At 44.0% G+C, this 13959-nt stretch overlaps 1 protein-coding gene across 4 annotated transcripts in view; it reads left to right on the top strand.

Moving 5' to 3' along the window:
• The first annotated feature begins 4226 nt into the window (after positions 1-4226).
• RALY (RALY heterogeneous nuclear ribonucleoprotein) overlaps positions 4227-13959 on the top strand; it is a 218641-nt gene continuing 208908 nt past the window's right edge. Inside the window, exon 1 of one of the 4 annotated variants that reach the window (XM_079979935.1) lies at positions 4227-4374. The gene's annotated coding sequence lies outside the window, so the exon portion shown is untranslated. Of the gene's footprint in view, positions 4375-4457; positions 5210-13959 lie in introns of those variants that run through there. The other 3 variants (XM_079979938.1, XM_079979936.1, XM_079979937.1) reach the window with 3 other exon arrangements.

Below are 13959 nucleotides of genomic sequence, written 5' to 3'. Positions count from 1 at the left end.
CATGAACACAAGTCACAAATGTATATCCAGTGTGATTGGTGGGTATTTGGTGACTGATGTTTTATATTATTTTGATTTATTGAATTTATTGTATTGAGTTTAATATACATTTCTTTGGTGTTAATATGCAGTTCATTGCTTTGGGGGCACAGCATAGCATCCAAAGTCTGGAGCGCAGCAGGCACAAAATCTGCTTTGTTGACCAGATAAAGAAACAAGGACAACTAGAATTAAACAGTTTGCTTTACTGCATCAGGAGTCGAATTCTGGCATTTGGACACAGACACTTTTGGACACACTCAACTGGGCTGCCTGGGCTAAACCACATTCTTTTAATGCCCTGCATCCCTTGAGTGTATTGGGTTGGATTGAAGGCACGTTGATTGTATAATTTATCCCATTTGGTGAGTCCAGTTTGCATTCCAAAAGCTAAAAGCTACAAGTCATAGAAGGCTGACTTTTTTATGTTGCCCTGGAATCAGGCTGAGTGTAGAATCTGATCATATACAGCACCCTTCAGTGCAATCACCCTCTTATACTTCTTAGTCAGAAGTCTTAAGATACCAGACTGACTCGAGCCCTGTCCTTATTAAATGTATCCCTTATTCTTCTTCTGAGGAGTTCAGAGCAGCTTACATCTGGCTCCCAGGAGGTCACCTATTACCCAGGAAACTCAAAGGGCCAGAACTGCTCAGCTTCAGCAGTGGATCTGAATCACATGCCGCAGACTACTCTTGACTCTGCCTGGAAACAAAGAGTTCTGACTCAGGAGGGTAGCAGGAGACCTGGGTAGAAGATGCTGCACACGATCATAGGTATAAAACTAGTGTTGAGGAAGAATCAAGGAATCCTCCCATGCTGTGAGGGTTTCAAGGCTCCTCTGGCTTTACCTGACCCCCAAAAGCAATAAGGGGAAATGGCTCTAAGAGAAAAAGAGCAGTGATTCATTCACCCTGCCCTGTTCAGGGCTTGCAACTACAACTTAATGAACTTCTCCCTAAAACGCTCATTCTTCCTCAGCCAGTTTAATAAACTACAGTGGTACCTCAGGTTAAGTACTTAATTCGTTCCGGAGGTTCGTTCTTAACCTGAAACTGTTCTTAACCTGAAGCACCACTTTAGCTAATGGGGCCTCCTGCTGCTGCTGCACCGCTGGAGCACGATTTCTGTTCTCATCCTGAAGCAAAGTTCTTAACCCGAGGTACTATTTCTGGTTAGCATAGTCTGTAACCTGAAGCGTATGTAACCTGAAGCGTATGTAACCCAATGTACATTTATATCGTATGCCAGAATCCCCTGCTGTAAGAAAACACACTGCAGGATCTGTCGAAAAGCCCATCTAGTTCAGCATTTTGTTCTCACAGTGGCCAGTCAGAAGCTTACAAAAAGCCCACTATCAGGGCACAAGCATAAGATCACTCCTAACGCAAGTACAGAGGATCTATCTAACTCTAGTTGTTGTTGGGCTCCAACTCCCACCATCCCTGAACATTGGCTGTGCTGGCAGAAGCTGATAGGAGTTGGAGTCCAACAATACCTAGCTGGCCACATATTCCCAATCCCTGTAGAAGCAGGAAGCCAGAAGATATCTCAGGTGTCCCTGGGTCCTTGCTGTTCCTTACTGCCAACTCCCATGGAATGGATACTGGCTCCACCAAAGGAATGTCTAGATGGAGAACAGAAGCCTGTTGGAGGAAGCAGAAGTTCTGGCCAGCTAAGCACCACACTTGCAGAGGAAGAACTTTGTGATAACTATAGCTTGTTTCCAGGCAGAGGGATCCTATTTATTTGGAGACTGCTGCTGATGGTTGGTGGTTGATAGCTGTGTGGGGGAAAGGACCGTCCAACTGAAATAATAAGGACTTGGGCACTTCATGTTCATGTTTTACAGCTGCTCTGTGTTGCACAGGTTCAAAATGGTCTGTGTTGATAGGAATTTGAAGATTGTTGCCCAGTTCCCTCTCCAAGCTCACACCTCCTTTTCTGCACCTAGCTAATGTCACTAATAATGTGAAGTTGTAAGTTAACAGACACAGCTATGCTACTTTGAGCTTCTGCCTTTGTGTGACAGTCTTAGTGTTCTGGTGCACCAGCTCAACATCATGAGTCACAATAAGAAGATAAGACTAAGCCCTTGTAGATCAGGCCAATGGACCATCTAGTCCAGCATCCTGTTCTCACAGTGGCCAACCAGCTGCCCATGGGAAGCCCATAAGCAGGGCCTGATTGCGACAGCACTCTCTACCCTCCTGCCCTTCCCAACAACTAGCATTCAGAAACATACTGCCTCCAACAGTGGAGGTGGAACATAGCTATCATAAGTAGTTATTAATAGCCTCCCTGAATTTGTCCAGTCCTCTTTTAAAGCCATCCAAGTTGGTGGTCATCCCTGCCTCCTCTGGGAGCAAATTCCATTGTTTAATGATGTACCTTCTTTTATTTGTCTTGGATCTTCCAACGTTCAGCTTCTTCAGATGTCCACAAGTTCTAGTGTTATGAGAGTGAGATGCTTCATTACTAGCAAAAGGCTTCATTACTAGCCAGAGAGCAGTTGTACATGATCCTATCCACGTCTGTATAACAAATCAACCAATGAGACCCTCCTGGTGGCATGGTGTTGGGGTCCAGGAAACAGCTTTTTCAGTGGCAGCTCCTCTCTTGTCAAACCCCACCTCCTGAAAGAAGTGTGTCTGGCCCCATCTCCCTTTAGTTTTTGGCAGCCACCTTTTCTGGCAGGCCTTTGGAGGAAGAGAGAGACCTAACTGCTGCTGCTATTAGTAATTTCCATTCAGTGATTTGTTGTGCTGTGTGTTTTAAAGGATAGGGTTACTTTTATGGGTTATATGTATTTTGTCTACATATTTTAATTGTAAGGCATCCCTCCCTAATTTTAACTAATTAGATTTAAATAAGTAAATAGATTAAGCATTAGACATGCTTAAAAACCTTGATTTCATATGGGCTTGGGCTTGTCGAAGCCATGACTCCCTGTTGGTTTATACTTTACGAGCCTTTCTTTGGATGAGACTTTAACTTCTGTCATGGGATTATTACCACCATGGTTTAGCCCATAACTGCCAATTTGCGATGCTCTGAGAACTTTCCTGCCCCCCCCTCTCACTAGTTAACTTCCTCATCAAGGTGTTAGCAAACCTGAACTTTGCTTAGAATATTTATGGGTGCATCGGAGACACTGCAGGCTTCACCACACCACTTTGCAGGTGGGGAACCTGCTGCTTCCAGATACTGTTGGATTTCAACTCCTATCATCCCCAACCAGCATGGTCAGTGGTTAGAGAAGATGGGCGTTGTAGTCCAACCACCATCTGGAGGGCCACAGGCTCCCCACCGCTGCTATAAGATACCCAAGAAGCACTTGAAAGTTACAGCATCAAAGCATCTTTTGCAGTCTCATTCAGGCCACAATTCTATAACTACTTACCTGGAGCAAGCCCCACTGAATGCAGTAGAACTTCCTTTTGCACAGACAGAATCTTAATACACCAGGATAGCCAGGATCCTCGTGGTCCCTTCCAACTCCATGATTCTGATAGGGAACAAGCAGCCAGCCAGATGTGTTGCACTCCCAACTCCAGCTGCGACTGGAGTTGTGGTCCCACAACATCTGGAGGGCCACAGGTTGCCCGTCTCTGCACCAGCTCCCTTTATTTGCTGCGTTCAGCTGTCTACTGCACAGAATCAATCTCATCCATCCTGCTTGTCAGGCACCGGCCCCGCCTGCCACCACCAAGACCCACGTCTGGCGAAGATCCACCCACCCCCAGCAAAGGAGGACCCAGCCAGGATCGTCGGGACGATGCCTGCACCGCTTCGTTAAGGGGATCACATCTCTGAGAACAGTCAAGCGCCGATTAGAAGCGATTCCCCACCTCTCGCTTCCCTCCTCCCAGCCCGCTACCTCCAGGAGCGGACTTTTCCAAAAACACCGGAGTGAGGGGGGGGGGACCGGAGCCTCAGCCTTTCCCTCCAGCTCTGCTCTGCAGCGCTTGGCTTTTCCAGCAAATCCCCCTTCCCTGCCTTCGAGAGCCTTTAAGGGGTGGCTGCTTGGCGCGCTCTCGGGCGCCTAAGCCGGGAGGCTTCTCGAGTTGTGATCGCTTCCTTCCCCCCTTCGGTCGTCGCAATGGTGCGTTCTGGTGGAAGGACTCTTAGCGCTCGGACTCTAAGCTCTGCCAGTTTGCTCGCAGCTCGGTAGAGTTGGCGTTAGGCGCTGGCTCGGGAACCCGGCGGTAGCTCGGGCTGCTGCTTCTGGGCTATTACTCTGTCTGTGCTGGTGGCTCTCTCACTCTTTCCTCCTTCCCTGTCTCTCACTCACTCCTTCTTTGACATTTTTACTTCTGAGTATTTTCTTGCTTGGTGAGTATTTCCCCCGCTTCTTCTTCTTCTCTTCCTCCTCCTCCAACTGCTTTCCCCCCTTTTGTTCTTTTCAAATTGACAACATAAGATGAATAATGAATTACTTTTTGGTTGTGGTTTTCTTTTTTTCTTTTTTTAAAAAGAGACACTACCTGTTTTGTTCTTGGTTGTTGTTATTCGTTTGTTTTCCTTGCAGTGTGAGGTCTAGCAGCTGTTTTTACCCTTTTTTGGCTCTCTTTCCTATACCCCCCACCCCTAAACTATTTTTTTCCTTTTGCTTAACCCCCCTTCTGTTTTTTCCTTTACAACAATTAGTTCTGGTTTTTGCAACCTTGTCTTATGCACTCCTCTGCTCAAATTAAAAAAAACCACCCATTTTCCTTTTTTCTCCCTTCTTCAAATGTTTGCCTAATGTCCGTGGTTTTCTTTCTTTGGTCTTTGAACTTTTAAGTGTTTTCTCCCCCTTTCTTCGTTATTACAAAAAAGGGTATAGTTCTTGTGTCTGCTGAATGATATACCACTTTCTTGGACTTTTTTTTGTTTTGTTTTATAAAGGAATTGGACATGCCTGTCAGAAATGAAATCTTTTTTCCTTTTTCTTTTAAAAATGGTTCCTTCCCAATTGGATTTCAAATACGTTTTGTACTACGTCAATACCCTCCACCTGTTTTAAGTCCCACGGAGCGTCTGGAAGGGGCAAAGAGACCAGAGGTGCTACTGTGCCAACAGATAGCCAGTTGCTTGGAAAGGAAAAAAGTTTTCTGAATCTCTGAGAACCCAAAGTATAGGTCAAATCCCTTTCTCTATTGGAGAAGCACCAAAATTCATAATAATGGTAATAATAAATAAAAACAGTCCAAATATATGTTGTCAACCCCTCCCCAGTGAAGTGTATTTGATGTCCGTGTGTTGGCTTCTTTATGACATAAATTATATGACCAGTGTTCTGTCTATGGTAACTGACAGGTTTGTTGATGGTTGCATTGCAAATGTTATTTGTAGATCACTGTTGTGCAGGGGGCGGCGGGGGGGGGGGAATCTCCCTCCTTACTCAATTTTTTAAATGCAATCGATTAAGTTTTCTTCATCAAGGGAGATTTCCAGATTTGTGCTAGAGCATGTCCTACATGCAGAAGGTCCCAGGTTCAGTTGCTGGCATCTCCAGGCAGGAATGGGAGAGACCTCTGCTTGTAGTCTGTGGATCTGCTGCCAGCCAGTGTAAACAATACTGAGCTAGGTGGATGGATAATTTCCTAAGCTTGGTCTTGTGCCAGTGTGGCCGGAATAGTCTCTGAATGATCTGATCTCTGGGTCACTGTCAGATATGTATATATAAGGGATAACCGTCAAGCGCTAACGTAGCAAGATAAGTTTAACACATGTTTTATCATAAGAACACCAGAAGCCACCTTATACTAGGTCAGATTATTTGTCCATCTGGCCCAGTATGATCTGTTCTGAGGCTGCCCTCTTGCATCACTTGTGACCTGGTCTTTTAACTGGCAGTACATGTGACTTTCTGCATGCCACACATGTGTTCTTTCACTGAGCTGTTTCCCCTCCATACATCCTGCTATGTTGCTTAGGTTTCTTTCAGCAGGAAACATTTGTGCATGCTTAGTACTATTTTAAAAGTGCATTTCAGTACACAAGTGCACTGCAGTTCCCTTTATCCTCAGTCCTCTTCAGAAACCTTCACTGGGTTTCGAGATGGTGCAGCTGAGAGTTAGTGACTTGCCCAAGGCTGTGCAATGAACTGAGCTGGGATTTGAACCTTGCCCTCTCACATCTAAATCAAACGTCGTCGTAGTTTCTGCACTGGCCTATCAGTGTGGGAATGTCATATTGCTTCCTAGAAACTCACTTCTTACTGATTTCAGCAGTTCGTAGACATGCATTATATAGGATGGCGAGTAGTCAAATCTGAGCTCTTAAAAAATACAAAACGACTCCACGCTTGTTTTCCCCCCAAAGCAAAATGCCTCCATTCAGTGCTTAGAAACTTTGGCTCCACTGGAAGGTTTGCTGTTGTGAGTAATCTGACATATCTAGAACATTTATTACACCCTTCCGTAAAGGAGCTCAAAAGAATTATTTTAGTCTTGCAACAGCCTTGTGAAGTAGTGAATTTGCCTGGAGCCTTGCACTGAACTTTGCAGGATGCTTGGATCTAGATTTCGCAGTCAAACCCAACACCCCAGCAGTAGCACACTTGATCTTCACTTCAGAATGGAGTACTGTTTAGACATTGTCAGAGCTGCCTCCAGGTCCCAGCTCACAGAGGACCAACTCTAGGCTGTAGTTATGTACAAAAGTCTTTATTGAGATTCAGTCTCCATTTCAAAGCCGCAGCATGCAGCTCTACGTCCCGACCTTAGACCGGCGAAGTCCTGTCTGAGTCTCCTCCCCCTCCACACCAGTTTAAGACTCTCGCTTTGCTCCACCTCTTCCTAAATTCCTTTCTCCTCTGGGCCCTCCTGCCCGCTAGGGTCTCATCCTTCCTGGACTCCTCTGACGCTGACCCTGACGATTCTTGCCCCTCCTTCCGGCGGGCTTTAGGACCTGGTTCCCTATCCGGGCTACCTTCTGTGCCGCTCGCCTGTACCTTTGAACTTGGCACGCGCGCCCAGCCTGCAACTTTCCTCTTAACCGTTAACTCGCTCTCCGATGGAGGCGTGGTCCACCCTGACTCATCTTCTCTCGCTGGTGGTGCATATGTGGGCTCTGACACCTGGGACTCCTCCCCCCCACTACGCTCTGGTGGGGAAGCTGGTCCTGATTTGCAACTGGTGCTCTGGGAGTCCCCGCTGGCCCCTTGCTTCTGGGGTGTCCCCCTTGGGTCGCCCCTTGCCCTGCCCATCGGCGCCCCCTTCTGTGAATCTTCCGATTCGCTGGAGAGGCTCATGGAATCTATCGGGCTGCTGTCATATTCTCCTACGCTGCCCTCGGATTGCTCCCCCTCGCTTTCCATCTCCTCTCCTCCCTGCGCTCCCGCTGAGTCCCTGACAGACATGTAAAGATTACATGAGCTCTGTCTCTCAACCAGCTGAGCTAGTGCAGCACTGCTGCCCCTTAGAGATGTGAACAATTCAGGGTTGCTATTCAGCTCCCAAACCTTAGTTATTTATTTACTTACTAAAAACTTTACACAAAATGCCTCAAGGTGACTTAGAAACACACACAAAAGAAACACGTAGAATTTAAAAGCACAATACTTGGGATGCACTACAAGTGATCATACAAACACTTCTCAGTACATTAATCAACACCTCTGCTCCTCCTAGCAACATGATCACCTTTTAATTGACCTTAAATGCTGTCCCATCTTGGCAAAGGCTCCTGTTTCTGCAAGTACTTTTCCTGAACAGGTTGTGATGAAGCATCCTTGGATGTGCAATTGAAAATGTATAGTTATCAAACATGCTGTTTCCTAAAGCGACTTTCCTTTTAATGTATGTGCCATTTGAAGTCCCACGAATATGCTGAGAACATCCAAGAAGGGGGTAGTATTGCAGGGGTTGGGGGCTGGAGATGAGAAGCAAATTCAGGGCATCGTTGGCGTGATCTCTTGAACCAAATAAGCTGTGAAAGGCAGTTGGTGAGCTTATGCACCCATTTCTAAATATGTCAGATTCATCAAGTGTGGCATTGCAATCAGTGTAGAATAAACAGCTCCAGGGCCAGGCTTACGTGCTAAAAACCAATTCATTGGAGCTAAATCCCTAAACTTCAGCTTAACTGGTTTGCAGGTTGGGCTGCGTAGAGGATGTTTCGGAATGGTGGCTTTCTGTTTTTAAAGTATTGATTTCACTGTTGTGTTGCATTTACCTTTCTCAGATGAGTTGTGCCTGCTTTTTTGTGGGGACAGTTTCTAAGAACAGGGGTTTGGGTTCCCTCCCCCTTTAAAAGAGCATCATGTACAGGACTTTTGTAATAAGACAATGAAATGCAACACCCATCGGACTCAATCCAATCAAAAGTTTAGCAGTTTTGAGATTTGTTCATTCCAGTGTGGGGAGAGGTAAATACATAAAGCAATCAGTAGGATTTCAATCTTCATAACTGGCTGGAACATGCCCATTGTGGCTGTAGAGAAGCAGGATACACAGAACTAAAATCTTACATGGCAGGGTTTTCGTGCTATTGCTTCATTTTTATTTTTTAAAAAAGAACTGTGAGGAAAATAACTTCCCTGGCAAAGGAGTTCAGGCTATGTGAGAAAAATCTAGACAACATCACAGTAATGGAGCAGGAGTAGAGCTCTTTAGAGTCTCTTAAAAGCTACCCGCTCTCAATAGTGGCTTGTCAGTGGTATTATTCATATTTATAGATGTTTTTGTTGAAGTGAAAAATCGGGCTTAGTTAGAATGTAAGGCATTGAGGCACATACCTTAGACTAATATTCCTCTGCTACCCAACTGAACCCCATTGGAGGATATATGTGGGCTCTGACTGTCAAGATAAAAGTTGTAGATGGATTTCAAGGGAACGGCAAAACAAGGAAGGGGGAGCCTTATGAGGACTGTTGCCTTAGCAAAGGCAGATAACAAGGCAGGGGTTGGGGAGGAGTGTTTTATGTTGCATTGTTCTCATGGTCGGGAAGACTTGCCACCAATAGCAAATGCGTCAGAGAGGGGGATGTTCAGGGATGAAAGGGGGAAAAGATGGTAAGATGGAGAGGGAAACACTTGGGTTGGAAGGTGAGGGTTAGGGAAAGGAACTAGAGAATGAGAGCTTAGTCACACATTAACACTGAGCATGGATACAAACTGTCTCTACACGTACACAGGCATTTCTCTGTACACATTTATACAGCTCAGCTGTTAAGCGCACAAGTACAGAGGTCACACTTGTTGAATGTAATGTGTGGGCATCCCTAGACACAACAGAGGATGAGGACATACTCCCATAGTGTAGTGTGGGTGGGTGTATTCATCAGCCAAAACCTTAGCTACAGGCCTTCTGCTTTGCAGAACATGAAGGGAAGATCAGTGTTGTTGATGGAGATCATTTATTTGAAAGAAAAACTGGACAGTTTTAGCTGTTCAGAGAAAGGAGACATAAGCATTGCCAGCAAGGATGTTTTTAACTGGCCAGTTTGCAAGCGATTCAATAATGGAACCAGAACATTTTGATCTGTATCCCATGATGATTATTGTGTTTGGAAATTCCAGACCAGCAACTAAATTGAGACTGTAAGAGGAAATGGCTTCTGGGTGTAAAATCACAGTAGCTTCCCTGAGAGGCAGAATTTCATTCAGCTACAACATGCAAAGAGAGGGTGGGATGGAGAGAGTGGCTTATCTGAGATTAAACCTAAACAACTTATCCCTTAGCCCATAGTTAATGGTGATTTTTAAATCCTGATCAAGATGGTATGGAACCATCTTGATTAGCATCAATCATGGTTAGTTAAGAGACCTGTCAACATATAATCATTAATTTTGCATATATGGGGAGACAGGGAAGAGCAAAGTTTGTAATTCTATGCCTTTTCTTGTTTGCTATTCTTTGGTAGAACGTATTTCATTGGTTCCGTCCTTAGTTAAATGGTAAAAGCAAGATCTATAGGGTTCTTTCAGCAAACACTTTTGGTCACTAAAGTCAAAGGTCTCCATTTCCAAGCTCAAGAAATAAGCTGACATGTGCAGGAGCTTATTCCACAACTTGGAAAGAAACTCAAGAAATGTTTTATTTCAGGCTTTAAATACAGGTTGCATGTCCACAGGACGCAGTTTTGTTGGACATGCATTAGAAAATAGTGTGTGGATAGGCTGGGGAGAATATAGTTATGGAAAGAGTGCAATATAAGCAAGCACAGGAGGGGAGGGGAGAGCAAAGTCTGAAATAATGAGCTGAATAGATGTAACATTCACATATATTGCCACAGCAAATGCTTTCTAAATTCATAAAAATTCGCTAGGCAAAAGTGTCTTGGGTTAATAACGAGCGATTTTCTTCCAACCCATAAAGCTGTAATGAGGTAGTTAAAATGTAATCCTAAACCTACACTTTTCATACCTATATTTATAGGAGTAGGTTAATCTGTAGAATTCATGCTGATCTGGATAATCTGAATCTAGCTAAATTGTAGAGAGAAGCTTTTAGAGGGATGCTGAAAGGCAACAGGCACAGACTTTTTCCCCCAGACCTGAGATATGTCACTTTTTTATTTTTGCAAAGATGCCTGAGGCTATTGCATTTTAAGAAGACAAAGCTTTTGTTTTCAAGCTGGCCTAGAAAAATGCCAGGGATGAATTCAAAGCAAAGGTTTTCAGAAGTTGTCATCTATGATTAAGTTGATCTCTCTGTTGCATAAGAATACACTGCTGTTGAGTGGGATAGTTTGCTCTAGCTGTTTTCTTCCTTCCATGCATTTAATGCTCTCACGCTTTCAGGTGAATTGTGATATCTAAGGTTTCAAGTCTGAATTATATATTTTAATTAGAAGGTCAGGTTTGTACTTGGTGAAGGCAGTGTTCCCCAGCCTCTGACTCTCTAGATATCTTGGACTACAATTGACAGCAAAACCATGGAGGCTGATGGGAGCTGGAGTCTAAAACATCTGGAAGGCACCAGGCTGCAGAAGGCTATCTTACAGAAACTGCATTCTGGCTGCTTTACAAAAGAGTAGATTACAGATGATTGTGTGAAAGAGATAATGAGTAACTTCTAAGTATTCAGGAGCCTTAATAAATTGAGGAATGTGGATTTACTTTTACACTTGACTGCTTCATGAGCAGGCATGGGTGATACACACTAATTCACATAATCCAAAACATAAATGGGTTTGTAGAAGTTTTTTTTCTTCCCATTTATGCAAAACTGCTTCTTGCTGTAGTCCATTTGTAGTCTACTAAATGATTTGAGTGCCACAGACTGTCTTGAAATCACTGTCTTAATCAGCCATGGTAGCATGTAGTGTCATTCATTTTAAAACTGAATCGGAGAAGAGCTGATTCATACCTGCAGAGGCATCATATGACAGCTCATCATCATGTGGCTTCTTATCATCCAGGGACTCTCACTTCAGTGCATCAATCGCCTCCATACAGTGTTTGAGATTCAACAACGTGCAATCTCTACTCTGTGATGTTTGTGCTGGGATGGCTGTCTTGTACAAGCAACCTGTCACTTGATGTTGTAGCTGTCAAGTCATGAGCATGTAAGAAGCCACACTTAAAGGTATGGCTTACTAGATTTAAATCTAGTATCTCTGCCTTCTAGAGGAAGGAACTGCCTTTTCCCCTATATAGGAATCATAGTTGATAAGGCTTTTCGAAAACACTAAAACTCCTGCTTAGGTTGACATTAAGCAGCTATGGTTTTGCAGATGGTTACATTTTTGCAGGGCATGTGCATATTGTATCTTTAGCTGTTGACCTCGCCTAGCCCTTGGAAACCCTTGAGAAGAGAGAGGCATTGAACTAAATAAGAAGCAGGCCTTCTTGCCCTTTGGGATGCCACAGGGCCACAAGTGAAGGCATAATGATGTCAGGTGTAGGGCAGGCCATACATGTCCTCATGGGCCAAATGGGCAGGTCTTGGGGGCCTGATTAGGCCTGTGGTCTGGAGGTTCCATACCTCTAACCTAGGGCATATCATACGGGGCTAAGAAGTTTCTTTCTGTGGCAGAAGTGGAAGATTTAGCCCATTGCTTTTGCATATTCACACAGGGGTTCACACGCACGTTAGTACAATAACACACAATAATAATAATAAATGCATTGGAGAAGATATTTCAAAATAGTTGGTTTGCATAGGTTAAAATGCCAAGATAAATGAAGAAAAATAAATGATGCCTAAGACGAATCCTATCCCTGCCTGGGAATAATTCCCATTGCAATCAGTGGGGCAGACCTCTGAGCTGTGTAGAACTGTTCTGTGTGTGCGTGCCATGCACAAACCAAGCTGTAAATTATTGACTTTAAATACATTCTACCAAGTTTGATAGCACAATAGGTTGTCAAGTCTCCCCCTGTGAGACAGAATGCTATATACTGGGGATAGGAAACCAGATGCCTCCCAGTGTTCAGGGGTGAGGAGAGTCCAGAAATAGTTGGAGGAGTGCAGGTTCCCCATGGCTCATCTATACCAGAAGCACTTATGCTAGATACCTGTTCTACCCTTTATTGGAAATATGTTGACTCTTCTCTTTGTTTTTAGTAATGACAATTAAAAAGTGCTTAAAATGGAATCTGCATCATACAATGAGCAGCTCATCCATTGCAATACTGCTCTAGTAGGATTGCTGTTACTGTTGTTTTGCCTTTGGGAAGGGGGACAAGATGCATCCTTTCAGCATGAAGTTGAATGGCCAGGTGGTCCCCTCAAGACGTTTCAAGTGTTCACCTGGAGTGCTTTGTCACAGATAGATTTTTTGGGCGGAAACACAAGGTTTGTTGCCCATCTCTCCTAGGTGAAGGCATGGCTCCCGGCTGAAAACGGGTTTTTCAGGCCCTGCTGATCATCAGCTCCTGGAAAGTCCTGTGTCTTTACCCTCAAACAGTTTGCTTTCACCTGGTGTGATGATTGACAGATAGGCAGCCCTACCCACACATGAAAGTAGCCTGTGGGGATTGAGGGAGGTCAGAATCTGGCCTTCCAGTTCCCCACTTCTGTTTTATAGATTGAGACTAGGGGCAGAAGGATTCAGTACAATTCTTGAGCCATGGTGTCCAAACTAACAAGGGGTCCAAATGAGGCCTTGTGTTGTGTGGGTTGTTCCCTTGTCTTCCCCTCTGCTGGTTGAGTTTGGATAATTATGATTTTTCTTCAGAACAGGATGTTAGTGAATGATTGTCAGAATCTTTCTGAGACATAAATTGCTATGGTTCTGTGAAGTTTTGTTCACTGACAGGTGACAGCAGTGATGTCTTAGGTTGTATTCAGACAGTACTTTATTCTGTTTCCCCAGCTTTTCTTCATCTGACAATTATCATGCTTTATGTTACCTTTTACATGACGTAAAAAACCTGGCGTTATGGAAACCTGGCAGAATCTTTTATTATTTATTATTTATTTATATATCACCCTTCTTTCGAGGATCTCAGTGTGGTTTACAGTATAAAAACAAAAATACATGATGTAATAATAAATGAAACAATAGCTCACTGTCATGTTAATTGCTTTGAGGGGAAAAATCTGTTTGCAACCCCATTAACCTGGAAAACTGCAGTTATGCGCTATAATTTCCCCACTTTCATGGATCATATCACCACTTGTTCATTTGACAAAAACTGGGGTGGTATTCCAGCATACAGTTCTTTCCCGCCATTTTCATGGATGAGTCATTGGGGGAAAGAAGCACACATGTGCATAAATGGTGACAGCATGCCGTGCCCAATGATGTATGTTGTTCTATCATGCCATGCCCACTGGTGTAAATGAAATTAAGCATGACATAGAATCAAGGTGGTAAACGGATCAAAAAGCCACTGTTCCATAACTCAACAAGTAAGGAATGTTAGAAACTGGGACAGAAGCACTAGCATTATAGCCAGGAAATCTTAACACAATAATCCCCATGTCTGACTGCACCCTTGCTGTGGCCTAAATTTTTAACACAGTCATTATACAGGGTCT

This window comes from Podarcis cretensis (assembly GCF_951804945.1).
Source record: "Podarcis cretensis genome assembly, chromosome: 6".
In the NCBI taxonomy this organism is placed as follows: domain Eukaryota; kingdom Metazoa; phylum Chordata; class Lepidosauria; order Squamata; family Lacertidae; genus Podarcis; species Podarcis cretensis.
Note: the sequence above shows the minus strand (reverse complement) of the source record. Positions and strands in the feature narration are given on the sequence as shown.